At 32.8% G+C, this 11,632-nt stretch overlaps 1 protein-coding gene across 50 annotated transcripts in view; it reads right to left on the reverse strand.

Annotated features, from left to right (window-relative positions):
* The window catches only part of LOC122294203 (putative disease resistance RPP13-like protein 1), a 79,996-nt gene that overhangs the window by 47,829 nt on the left and 20,535 nt on the right, over positions 1-11,632 (reverse strand). For 2 of the 50 annotated variants that reach the window (XM_043102765.1, XM_043102716.1), the window contains 13 exons: positions 11,259-11,362; positions 10,670-11,038; positions 10,069-10,365; positions 9,745-9,854; positions 9,516-9,644; positions 9,102-9,441; positions 7,257-8,279; positions 6,553-6,656; positions 5,869-6,056; positions 4,231-4,334; positions 3,563-3,711; positions 3,314-3,458; positions 2,339-2,840 (listed from right to left, as the gene is read on the reverse strand). The gene's annotated coding sequence lies outside the window, so the exon portion shown is untranslated. Of the gene's footprint in view, positions 1-2,338; positions 2,841-3,313; positions 3,459-3,562; positions 3,751-4,230; positions 4,338-4,915; positions 4,973-5,868; positions 6,057-6,115; positions 6,172-6,552; positions 6,657-7,256; positions 8,280-9,101; positions 9,442-9,515; positions 9,645-9,744; positions 9,855-10,068; positions 10,366-10,669; positions 11,042-11,258; positions 11,363-11,632 lie in introns of those variants that run through there. The other 48 variants (XM_043102750.1, XM_043102753.1, XM_043102747.1 and 45 more) reach the window with 48 other exon arrangements.

The raw sequence follows: 11,632 nt of genomic DNA on the forward strand, positions 1-11,632 counted from the left end.
CCAGACATCCTTAAGGTCCCTTAATAACGTTGAATTCTATTGAATCATTTTTAATTAATTTGTTAGGATTTTTTTATTTTAACTAGACTTTAAAAAATTAATTTTTATTCTCACAAATTGACAATGTCTCGAAAAATATTCACAATTATATTAAAAATATTCAAAGTATTTCTTGCAAAAAAATGTGTTATCTCCTTAGCATCTATTCTTACATGATTGACAGGCCAGTGAGTAAACCTAAGAAGTTTACTTTTGATATCATTTACTAACAATCTCGTGCTAGTCCAAGAATCTCCAACATTTGTTATGGTTTTAATAACTTGAAGAGTCTCCTTCTAGTATACTGTTTATTAGCCTCAAATCTACCCCAAAGATGGTTGCTTGAAGGGTACCATAAGCTTCTGCTAGTGAAGGATCGGGGAATAGATTGTTGGTTTTTAGACTTAAAAATGATTAAATTATTTAAAATTAATTGAAAATAATAATGTGAACCATTGTCTTTATTTAATGTGTCAGCTCGATTGTCAAGATTTAAATAAAAATGTATCATGGTGACTTAACCAATACATGCCTCTTAGGGATATGTGCAACAAGATTGATGTAGAATGTTTTAACTCAATTTCTTTTTGGAAAAAAAAAAAATTAAACTTACTTATTGATATTTTTTAAAATTAAGATTGCTTTATCAATCAAAGAAAAATGAAAAATGAAGTGCGAACTTGCAATTAGATTAAATATTAGAATTAAGATTCCGTACTTCTATTCCTATGGGTTTGGAATATTCTTTATTCTTTTTTTTTTTCAAAAAATACTTTTTCTTATTTTTTTTGTTTTAGTAATGTTACATGTACTTACAGTTTTATTTAATTAGTACTTATAATACTCATTGTGTTAGTTTTTTTTTTTAATTCAAATTTTAAATTTTAAATTTCACGATTTTCAATATATCAATAATTGACATGTAGAGAAATAAATTTTTTGTAAGTTTTTCTTAAATATATTTAACATTTTCCTTTTTTTTTTTTTTAATTTTGTAGATGTATGATATCCTTCATTCTTGCGAGATCGTGTTACTGTAAATCTTTTTTTGAGTATCAATTTCAAGAGCATAGCATTGTGGATTATAATTTGGAATTTTGTCAATGGATTTCTTCTACTTTTTCATTCTTTCAATAACTAATAATGTCCATCATCTAAAAATGCTAATAGCTGAAGGTATTCAAAATGCTAATGGCAGCCTTTCATTTTTCCAAAATCAACACCCATCTTAACGGATGTCATTCAGGCAGCTACAAGAATATCATGTTCCGCTATTGATTAACTTCGACATCGCGTGTATAATCCCTGTGATTCCAATTTGGCAACACCATGAGTTCTGTAGGCTCAAACATGTCATAGAAATCAAAACATGTATTAGAAATCAAGCAATTTGGAGCATTTTTTTTTTCAAATGCTCCAGCAAAGATTTCCCACAACCTTGCCATAGTTAGCATCAGCAAATTAATGTATGCATGATTGTTGATCCAAGAATTGAAATACAAACATCTAAAAAAAAGTTGATGGTATGCATGATATAGGTTGTGGATCTTTCAGGCCTTTCAGATTTCAATATTTAACTATCATTTTAGTTACCTAGATTGATCATCTAGCTATCAACGTACATGCCTGTTTAACACCACTCCATCTTCGAATTCAAACTAACACATTCTCATGCAACCTTGATCACATGAAATTATTTTGGGCTGGTTTTTCTCTACCCTAAAGCTTGAAGTTGTTTTGGACTGGAAGTTGTCTACATTTTGCTGGACTGAAATGCTTGTAGAAAATGAAAAATGGCTTAAAAATACTCTCTTATCATTTTTACTCTACTTTCTATTCCAAGAGCAAGCTGATTAGTGCATCATGTGATAGAATGTATTTGCACTATTTCTGTGATTTTCAAATGTTATTCTCTAAGTCGTTTAATTTTCCCCCACGGTCTATTGTTTTGGTTGTATCATTTCCCTACCACTGCTTCTATTTATTCTAATTTCTCTCTTAGCTTATTCATGAATTTCTCCCGTTAGTTTCAATATCTTTAAATAAAATTCTGGATGATTTCGTTCTGTAAATACTGTGGTTTCACATGCTCGGACCAATGTCATCATAAATTTTAAGTTCTCTCACGGATGGATGACACACTGGCACTCTGTTTTGATGCTCATGCTTTGTCACAAAGGATTAAACTTATCTCAATGTCACCATGGTAAAACACCATCTTTAGGGCCCAATGGATAAGGTTATTCTCTTATTGCTGTTTTATCAAATCTTCCCCTATACTTTCTGATGTATGAAAGACTGCAGGATAAATTAACTTTTTTATATTTCAGGCCCAAGGATAATACAAAACTGGAACAAGTGAAATTAGTTGCAAGAATATTCAAAGCACGCCCATTGAACAGAAAAGTTGGTACTTGAGTATATTTCCTATGTATTTGAGCTACGCCTATTTACTTGGAATAAAATTCTCTTATTAATTTTTTTTAAAAAAAGTTGGTACTTGAAACCTGTAAAGATAGAATTTGGTATAAATTGCGTCGTTTTGCCTCCTTCCCTTGAAGTTTATGCTTGTGATGTGCAGATTCTCAAGGCCACTTCATTGCCACTTCGAAAGAAGATCCAGCTGTTCGAATTTCCGTCCACCATGATTGGAGCTCTTGATCATACTCCACAAGGCTAGGGTCAAGGTAGTAGTGGTTGACATGGAATCCCAGAGGATGAGACCATCATTGGCGTATGGGTAGTCTTTGATTGTTAGCCTTAGTCCATGAGGAGCAGTTGGATCCTCAACGGCCATTCCCCTGCGTACACAATTGCAAAAGAGCTGATCGATCTTAAAATTTGATATATGCGAATTAATTAGATTATACACATTAATGAAAAGCTATAATATTATGCCACTTGATTGCCAATAAGTTGCAAAACAACAAGTTTTCTGTTTGTTAAGAGTACTTCTACTTATATAATAGGATTTGATTTAGGATAGCGTTTTCCTCCAAACTGGTTTGAAAAAAGTTTCCTCTAATCCCATATATAAAAATGACAAGTGTTCTTAGAACATATGACAATTTATAAGCATATACCTTTTTAAAAATCTAAATTTAAAAACTGTATGTCATGTGTCCCTTCAGTAAGAAAATATGTGTTTCTTTGCACACTCAAAGGACACATGAAAAATTTTTAAATGGGTTGGAGGAGCGGTTTGGAGGAAAACTCTTGTATTTAGTTTTTTATTTTTGAAATCTAAAAGATTGGCCAATTGGAAACTAGGTACCTTCTAATTGGGTCAGTAGGAAGTGATTTCCATGGAATATTTTCCAGTTGCGAATGCAGACTCAATGGTGCCACTTGCATTGATAAGTACTTCTTGAGCCAGAGCATTGATCTCTATTGTGTAACGAAAATGAGGGTGCAACAGTCTGAGATTGGAAAAGAAATCAGTCAAATCATTTCCCTCATTAATATAAATCATATTGAGGTTTGAAGGGAAAACCATAGCAAATAATTAGTTTATAATATATACTAGTGACTAACGAGCTGGTGATAGCCAGAGTCATGGGCAAGGACATGAGCTTTAGCAATCCTCCGTAGCCAAACTTCTGTTGAATGCCAAGAAGGTGCATAAACTTGCTTTCACTACGGCTTTCTGTCCATAACCATAATATGAAATACCTTATCAAAATCAATACTCTATTTTAATTAACGACTTTTCTGAAAAAAAAAAACAATAACAATAGTTGTTTAATCAGGACAGTTTGCTATATAATACAACTCATCACTCAAGCACACCATCTGCAAAATCTTCACGCCATCGCAACAAATCTGCTTTGGAAGAAAAAGAACTATAGTTTTAAAAAGACTTGTAAATAGATTCATTTTTAATCTTTTTGTAACTTATCAAACTGCTAAGACAGTGCCAAAACAGAACCAAATTAATTAATCCCCATCCAAAAAATAAATGAAACAACGAGAAAAGACAGCATCATTCATTTTCTTAACTATATAATATACATTAGAAACCATAAAAATATGAACTTATCAAACTGCATTCAGATTTCTTGCCACTTGCTAAATCCAGTTAGATGTTACATTTTACTCTTTATTGAATTCTCGAAATCTAGCTGGTTTTTCTCAGGAAGAGAAATGGTGTCGGATTTTGATTTTTGTAAAGATTTCTTTAGAAGGACTTACCGATCAAGCTTTTGCTGGCAGTGACATCTGATTTGTTGTAGAAGCAGAGTTTCTATTCTTAACAGAAATTTCCTCAATTTCAGCAACAGGTAAAGGTTGGCCACCTGCTTTCAAATATTTTGTTGTGAAATTGTGAACATGATGACCATCTTCTTTTAGAAATTACAGGGGAACTTTTCTTTCATAATAAAAAATCACACAGGAATTCTCTAACGAGTAAACATAAGCAAATAGAGTTGCATATATACGCTATGGCCAGTATTTAAAATAGTGTACTTAAAATAGAGGAGCAACACTATATACAAGTCTCAAAGGTTTATGAATAATAAAAAAACAAATCCGACTAACGTCTACAAGCACTCCATACTACAATTAAATTAAGTACAATCTTAACATGAATACCTTATCAAAAATCAATACTCTATTTTAATTAACGAGTTTTCTCTAAAAAAAAAAAAAAAAGCAAAGAAGAACTGCTAAAAGCAGAGAGCGTTTAGAAAGAAACTGTTTATGACACTTTGCCATATTAGTATAAAACTTATCAATCAAGCAAAACAGCTGCTTAATTTGGAAGAATAGTCATGATATTGTTTTAATTCTAATTTCTGATGCTTAGCTAAGTTCTTTGTACTGTAAGTAAAAAGACTTGTAACTATAAGTACACTTTGCTAACGGCAACACCCACCTTTTTGACATTGATTTTCAATATATCTCTTTGCGTTTGAGATGTAATCATGTTCATCTAAAAAATAAGACTACTGTCAGATTTTCTTTATATTTTTTAATGGAAATATGATCTCTTCAACTGAAATCTGACAATAAAAATAAAAATAATTTTTAAATATAACAATAAATGAAAAACCAGAAAAATAAACTGAGAATGAGATTTTCCCAAAATTTCGGGGGGAGTAGCCAGTTAGATGTCGCATTTTACTCTTTCTTGATCGAATTCCCGACATCTAGCTGGTTTTTCTTAGGAAAAGACATGGTATCAGGTTTTGATTTTGTAGATATTTCCTAATTAAAAGAACTTACTGATCAAGGTTTCGGTCGGTTCGTCAATAAGTTGAAAAACAACAAGTTTTCTGTTTGTTAAGAGTACTTCTACGTATAGGTGATGTGGATTACTCATCTTTTACTAATATAATAGGATTTCATTTATGATAGTGTTTTCCCTCCAAACTGGTTTGAAAAAAGTTTCCTCTAATCCCATATATAAAAATGACAAGTGTTCTCAGAACATATGACAATTTATAAGCATATACCTTTCTAAAAATCTAAATTTAAAAACTGTATGTCATGTGTCCCTTCATTAAGAAAATATGTGTTCCTTTGCACGCTCAAAGGACATGACATGAAAAGTTTTTAAATGGGTTGGAGGAGCGGTTTGGAGGAAAACTCTTTTATTTAATTCTTTAGCATTGTGTATCGAAAATGAGGGTGCAACAGTCTGTAGATTGGAAAAGAGATCAGTCAAATCATTTCCCTCATTACGTAAGGCTCCGTTACACAATGAGTTCTTAGCCTGTAAACGAGACCAGTCAAATCATTTCCCTCATTAATATAAATCAAATTGAGTTTTGAAGGAAAAACCATAGCAAATAATTAGTTTATAAAGTACTGGGAAATAATATATACCAGTGACTAACAAGCTGGTGATAGCCAGAGTCATGGGCAAGGACATGAGCTTTAGCAATCCTCCGTAGCCAAACTTCTGTTGAATGCCAAGAAGGTGCATAAACTTGCTTTCACTACGGCTTTCCGTCCATAACCATAATATGAAATACCTTATCAAAATCAATACTCTATTTTAATTAACGACTTTTCTGAAAAAAAAAAAAACAATAACAATAGTTGTTTAGGACAGTTTGCTATATAAGTAAACAACTCATCACTCAAGCACACCATCTGCAAAATCTTCACGTCATCGCAACAGATCTGCTTTGGAAGAAAAAAAAACTATAGTTTTAAAAAACACGTAAATAGATTCATTTTTAAAACAATGCATCCAATGTATCCATCTTTTTGTAACTTATCAAACTGCTAAGACAGTGCCAAAACAGAACCAAATTAATTAATCCCCATCCAAAAAATAAATGAAACAATGAAAAGACGGCATCATTCATTTTCTTAACTATATACATTAGAAACCATTAAAATATGAACTTATCAAACTGCATTCAGATTTCTTGCCACTTGCTATATCCAGTTAGATGTTACATTTTACTCTTTCTTGAATTCTCGAAATCTAGCTGGTTTTTCTTAGGAAGAGAAATGGTGTCGGATTTCAATTTTTGTAAAGATTTCTTTAGAAGGACTTACCGATCAAGCTTTTGCTGGCAGCGACATCTGATTTGTTGTAGATGCGGAGTTGCTATTCTTAACAGAAATTTCCTCAATTTCAGCAACAGTTAAAGGTTGGCCACCTGCTTCAAATATGTTTTGTTGTGAATTTGTGAACATGATGACCATCGTCTTTTAGAAATTACACGGGAAATTTTCTTTCATAATAAAAAATCACACAGGAATTCTCTAATGAGTAAACATAAGCAAATAGAGTTGCATATTGCTCATTCACTGATATATATGCTATGGCCAGAATTGCAGATCAATAATATAAACATTTTTTTTTTCATTAATTTTCTTTTTAGTACTGAAACTGAGATCTATTGAAACGCATGCCATCGAAAGAAACCTGCAGACCATACGAGAGACACTCAACAACACGTTCCATCAAAAATAGCTATAAGTTTACTTAAGATAGAGGAGTAACGCTATGTACAAGTTTCAAATATATAAGTTCTACATAAGTTCTTTATATAAAAAAAAAAAAAAAAATGAATCCACATAAGTTCCACTAAAAACGAATAGTTATTTTATTTTACATTTTTTCATAAAGAGATCTACTGTTCTTTTTATAAAGAGATCGTGGGGAGTTTATCTATTTGATAATTGTATAAATCATTTTGCTCAAAATAAAAATAATCAAATTATATTGATAAATGGTTGGAAAAGCTAGTACGTACCTAACTTTGAAAGTAGAATGTACACTCGCTGCCATCCACTTGTAGTTCATATGTTTGCCTTGTAGTAGAAGCCATTCAAATCAATACATAATTAATCCTTATGCTGGGGATGTGAGCAACCTTGCGCCATTGTTTTCCTTTTTTATTTTGCAACTGTTTCTCCAATAGTGGACATCTGAAAATAGCTAGAGTAGAAATGGAGGCAGGAAACCCATCTTTTGGAACGAACTTCAGATTAGGACAATCATGGATCTCCATCTGCTCAAGAGAGGTGAGGCGTGGAATGCCCAAGTTGTCCAAAGATGTTATAGTTGGAATTCCAGAGATGGAAAGATGGATCAGAGTAGAAATGGAGTCAAACAATCTCTCTTCTGGTGTGAACTTTAGCCTTGGGAGGTTACGGATAACGAAATTTTCAAGAAAGGTGAGGTGTTGAAGTCCCTTCTTGTCTAGAGATGTCATATTTGAAAATCCAGAGATGGTAAGACTGGTCATAGTCATGGGCAGCAAATCCAGCTCTGGAAAAGACTCAACATCTTCGCAATTGCCACAAATTGACAATGCTAGAATCTAGAGGTGCAAAGGTAATTTGTAAACAATGGGGCTTATTGTTCTGAAATGAAAAGGAAAACAATGCGTTGCAACAACATTCTTGACCAAGGTGTCAAAAAAACATTTGCAAAGCATGCATACGAGGTAGTCATTTTTTTTTTTTTTCAAATACAGTTACCTGGACCTAACCAGCTATGATGGTACTGCATGATACAACATCTCGTTTAGGCATTCGATCAAACCACTCCAGAGCTCAATCCATATCACCTGACCCACCAACCATAATATTTCATGAATACTTATCCCGCTCCATGGTGCAATCAAACATCCTTCTTGCCTCCTCAACCAAGCCCCAATTCGCATACATCCCAATCAATGCATTGGTAACAAACACATTGTTCTCCAGCCCAACTTTTACGGCATGAACTTGAACTTGCTCACCCTCCAATACCCCCAAACTGTTCCCACATTCTTTAAACAAAAACACAAAAGTGTAACGATGAGGCATAAGGCTCAGACCCCGGACCACTGACCGAAATATAATCATAGAGTCGTAGGAAGAAGTGGGAGACACTGAATGATAAACAAAAATTTTGTACATTATAGCGTCTATTGTGTGTCTAATTTTAAATCTCATTTATACAAACAATAACCTAGAAAAGAAATAAAGATATTAGAATTTCATCATCCATTTATCCCTTATACAAATACTATAGTATCTCTAAAAAAAATCAAATACTATATCAACACAGCATTCAATACGTCAAAATTTGGCATTTAAATAATAAAGTCTAACATTAACTAGCTATCATTTATAAGAACAATTTTAAAATGATCGATATTATAATGTTATTTGTATATAGTTTAAAAATTAAAACAAATTTTAAAAAGCTAAGTATTCCAAAGACAAAGCAGCATTATTATATTGATGTCACACCCACGGAATCGGGTGTAAGAGGACGCCCATTACGCTGGAAGTGGAGCACATAAACCTATAGAAGTTTTTATATACATATATACATATTCAATGTGATGCTTTATAATTGATGAGTCTCGTTAACTCTTTACATACATTCATTGAACATTAAAGGAGTTTTGCACGATTAAATTAGTACTGACTGACTTTGTGAATGAAAAAAAAAAGAACTTTTCCGTGAGAATCCTCATATTCCTAGATTATGAGTTCAAAACTGCTGTCAGACTAACAAAAGTTTCTGAGATATTCAAAAGTTAGTGCTTCTTAACATAATTTTGATCAAGATGAACATGAATGTGTTATGAATGCCAACTTACTGAAGGGGATCATCTGTGCAGGCTGATGAACATGAATGATGCAAATCTTTTTTCCTCCAGAGTTTTGTAATGCCCACAACAGGATTGCTCTGCTCTCTTTCACATTTTCTCCCACTGCAACATACAATGTATTTTCTATCTCTTCGATCCATAGCTATAGAATGAACAATGGTAGTCCCTACAACTCTCGTAAAATCTTTTGCTTTGAAAAACTCGAGGGGACAATCTTTGAGAAGATAATAGGAAACAAATACCTGAAGGAAATGACAGATGCTTAATTACCATCTTCATGAGTATAATCTTGAGTTAGGATGTTAATTCTGCCTTGCTCTTCCGAGATCTATCAGCAAACCAAACAGGGGTGTGAGCAAATGTCTTCATTAAAGCAAATCAAGTAGAGCGAAACCCACAAACCTGATTTCCCACGCAACGCCGCTCTCGAATAACTTAGAAAAACCCTAAGTCATGACCAGATTCACCATACGGAGCACCCCACTGCCTGCATTTCCCACTTTCTAACTTCTAATGTTTTCCAGAATAAATCTACATAATAGGAACAAAACAGATTGAAAATCTTTAAAATAAGAAACAATTAATAGACAAGATTCAATAAATGAAAAGATTATCATGTAAAAGAACGTACCAAGAAATGAAAAATGAAGAGGAGGAGCAATGAAGATGGCAGCGTGGGTTTGGTTTGGATGTCTGGAAGGAGCGTGTCCCACATCGATCGATCGTATTATTTTTTGAATACTGTTTTAGAAAGTCGTTAATTAAAATATTGATTTAATTTTTAAATTTAAAATTTGAAACTCAAATTAAAAAGGAAAAAATTTGATAAAATGATGAGACTGACACTGAGTATATATAATATTGTGCGTACGTGTATAACTATACTTAGTATTATTTATATTAATTTGATAGATGGTCAGACGAAAGTTGTTGTTACAATAAATATTTAGCTTACCATACAATGGAAATGGTTTATCTGACTTCATCTGTACGTAGATTGGTCTCTTGCTGGTTGGTCGTGATCTTCAAGTTGGTCTATTGCTTGTTGTGAGAAAGAAATACAGACAAAAAATTACAAGAGACAAGTCTGAAACCTATAAATATGTAATATCCAGTTGATGATATGAAAGAGTGTGATTCCTTAGTGATCAGGAATCACATCATGCCATGGCCCAACCATCACACATCTCATATCCAAACTGCAGAAATGTTTTGAACTCTTCCACCTCTATATCTTCTGCAACCAAATGATCTACAAGGAGCCATAGGGATGCATGTGAGATACAAATACATGCAGAGTCTTATAATAAACAAAAGAAAATATGTTTCACAGCAGATTATATTTTGAAATTTCACATCCCAAGTTAAATTAATATTAAAATTTTATGGAAAAAAAAAAGATTAGATGCTGAAATTCATAGTTGACATCAACAAGAATAACAGCATTAAAATTGCTGGCATGAGACAGAGTTGTACATAAAATTTTGTTGAAAAATATTAAATTGGTTTCTGTAATTATTGTAGAACGATTTGCATTCAAATTGCTTGCCACTTACTATATCCATCTCTTCTGAGGAGTTGCAATATCCTTTGATATCGCATTTTACTCTTTCTCAACAGCTACCTGCTTTGGCCCTATAGAAGAAATTTGGAACCTGAGGCTTTTGCTGGTGTTGATTATATCTGGTTTGTTGTAGAATCGGAGTTGCTGTTCTTCACAAAAACTTCATCAATTTTAGCAAAAGGAACATCTGGATGTTGCCCGCAGGTTGAGTTCGAGTTTGAATCAGAGGATGAAGGACTAGTAGCAGTATCCATGTCATATAGGAGATTATCTGTCATTTGTTGTTGTTGCCCGCAGTTTGAGTTCGAGTCTGAGGCAGGGAAAGACTTGAGGATCTCCGAAGCCTTGTAAACTGCACAACCTGCTTTCATATATATATATATATACATATATATATATATATATATATATATATATATTAGTTTCACGCCGCACTTGCTAAATCCATCTCTTCAGGGGGAGTATAATTTAGATGTCGCATTTTACTCTTTCTTGAATTCCCTACATCTAGCTAGTTTTTCTTAGGAAGAGAAATGGTGTCGGATTTCGATTTTTGTAAAGATTTCTTTAGAAGGACTTACCGATCAAGCTTTTCCTGGCAGCAACATCTGATTTGTTGTAGAAGCAGAGTTTCTACTCTTAACAGAAATTTCCTCAATTTCAGCAACAGGTAAAGGTCGGCCACCTGCTTTCAAATATATTTTGTTGTGAAATTCTGAACATGATAGACCATCAAATATATTTCATAATAAAAAATCACATAGGAATTCTCTAACGAGTAAACATAAGCAAATAGAGTTGCATATTGCTCATTCATTGATATATATGCTATGGCAAGTATTGCAGATCAACAATATAAACGTTTTTTTTTTCATTAATTGTCCTTTTAGTACTCAACAACATGTTCCATCAAAGTACTTAAAATAGAGGAGTAACGTTATTTACTTTATAAAAA

This window comes from Carya illinoinensis, chromosome 14 (genome assembly GCF_018687715.1).
Source record: "Carya illinoinensis cultivar Pawnee chromosome 14, C.illinoinensisPawnee_v1, whole genome shotgun sequence".
In the NCBI taxonomy this organism is placed as follows: domain Eukaryota; kingdom Viridiplantae; phylum Streptophyta; class Magnoliopsida; order Fagales; family Juglandaceae; genus Carya; species Carya illinoinensis.